This window comes from Eschscholzia californica, unplaced genomic scaffold (assembly GCF_041429995.1).
Source record: "Eschscholzia californica isolate CP2 unplaced genomic scaffold, dmEscCali1.0.p SCAF_30, whole genome shotgun sequence".
In the NCBI taxonomy this organism is placed as follows: Eukaryota; Viridiplantae; Streptophyta; class Magnoliopsida; order Ranunculales; family Papaveraceae; genus Eschscholzia; species Eschscholzia californica.
The window spans coordinates 117501-120000 of NW_028238421.1; positions in this window are offsets into that span (position 1 = coordinate 117501).

Genomic DNA, 2500 nt, shown 5'->3' on the forward strand with positions numbered 1-2500 from the left:
CCCCTCCCCTATATAGTGCAAAGTTATTGTTTTCCCTATTTTCACAAGGAAACATCAAATTTTTAACCAAGCATACTCGGCCTTTGCTCCTTCGTTACTCGTCCAAATCCAACAAACTTGCATTCGTTGGAAAGGTCTTTTCACAAGGATTCTTTTGATATATAATAATAGCGATTCCGATAAATATTTATTTTTTTATGAATTTTTAAGTGAATAAACAATTAAAAATTCAAAAAAAATAGAAAAAAAATATTTTTTTCCCGATTCTTTCTCCAATATTCCTGATAAATACCCACACACCCACATATGGAGAATGGTCGAAAATGCTCGAGTGGATATCGAGATGTCCGACGAAGCACCACTTGGAAGGGCCGAGGCACGGGACGCCCGAGCTGTTGCTCGGGCCGGCACGGGACGCGCATGGGACAGCACGGGACGGCACGGGACGCCCTCGCTACAGCTCGGGACGGCCAGGTACGCCCGAGACTTGGCTCGGGACGGCCTGGGACGCCCTCGCCATAGCTCGGGACGGCCTGGGACGCCCTCGCCATAGCTCGGGACGGCCTGGGACGCCCTCGCCATAGCTCGGGACGGCCTGGGACGCCCGAGACTAGGCTCGGGACGGCCTCGGCACAGCTCGGGACGGCCTTGGACGCCCTTGCCACAGCTCGGGACGGCATGGGACGCCCGAGACTTTGCTCGGGACGGCCTGGGACGCCCTTGCCACAGCTCGGGACGGCATGGGACGCCCGAGACTTTGCTCGGGACGGCCTGGGACGTCCGAGACTTTGCTCGGGACGGCCTGGGACGCCCGAGACTTGGCTCGGGACGGCCTGGGACGCCCTCGCTACAGCTCGGGACGCCCTGGGACGGCCTCGACACAGCTCCGGACGGCCTGGGACGTCCGAGACTTGGCTCGGGACGGCCTGGGACGCCCGAGACTTGGCTCGGGACGGCCTGGGACGCGCTCGGCACAGCTCGGGACAGGCCGGGACGCCCGAGCCGAGCTTCGGGTCGCACGAAATCTCTTCGTATTCCGACATATTAGAAGCTTCCCATCATGTAGTAGGCCGAGCTTTGCCCTTTGGATGCCCTATGGTGCTTGGCGAGCACTAGGGAACGTGCCAGCACAAGTGCTGTGCACGCTCTGGGGAAGGAGCTCAACCCTCCCCCTTATAGTGCAAAGTTATTGTTTTTCCTATTTTCACAAGGAAACATCAATTTTTTAACCAAGCATACTGGGTCTTTACTCCTTCGTTACTCGTCGGAATCCAGCAAACTTATACTCGTTGGAAAGGTCTTTTCGCAAGGATTTTTTTGATATATTATAATAGCGATTCCGATAAATATTTATTTTTCTATGAATTTTTAAGTGAATAAACACCGGAAAATTCATAAAAAATAGAAAAAAAAATATTTTCTTCCGTTTCTTTTCTCCAATAATTCATAAATAATACCTCAATAGTATTAATGAAGAGAGAGTCGAAATGGTCCGGGTGGATTTCGAAATGTCCCACGACCCCATAGAATGCACGGGCCAGCCGAGCCAAAAGAATGGGACGCGCACGGGACAGCATTGGTCAGGCTCGGGACGGCACGGGACAGCACGGGACGCGCATGGGACAGCACGGGACGCGAATGGGACGGCCTTGCTAAGGCTCGGGACGGCATGGGACAGCTCGGGACGCGCATGGGACAGCACGGGACGCGCATGGGACGGCCTTGGTGAGGCTCGGGACGGCACGGGACGCGCAAGGGACGGCCTTGGTGAGGCACGGGACGGCCTTGGTCAGGCACGGGACGGCCTTGGTAAGGCTCGGGACGGCATGTCACGGCCCTGGTGAGGCTCGGACGGCACGGGACGCGCATGGGACGGCACGGGACGGCCTGGGACGGCCTTTGTGAGGCTCGGACGGCACGGGACGCGCATGGGACGGCCTTGGCGAGGCTCGGGACGGCATGGGACAGCACGGGACGGCCTCGGCACAGCTCGGACGGCACGGGACGCGCATGGGACGGCCTTGGCGAGGCTCGGGACGGCATGGGACAGCACGGGACGGCCTCGGCACAGCTCGGACGGCACGGGACGCGCATGGGACGGCCTTGGCGAGGCTCGGGACGGCATGGGACAGCACGGGACGGCACGGGACGGCCTCGGCACAGCTCGGACGGCACGGGACGGGCTTGGCGAGGCTCGGGACGGCATGGGACAGCACGGGACGGCCTCGGCACAGCTCGGACGGCACGGGACGGCCTTGGCGAGGCTCGGACGGCACGGGACGGCCTTGGCGAGGCTCGGGACGGCATGGGACAGCACGGGACGGCCTCGGCACAGCTCGGGACGGCACGAGACGCGCATGGGACGGCCTTGGTGAGGCTCGGGCCGGCACGGGACGCGCATGGGACATCATGGGACGCACATGGGACACCTTATGGGGATCATCAAGGGACGTTGCACGGGACATTCTTTCCCACGAAGGGCATTTACATGGGACATCTT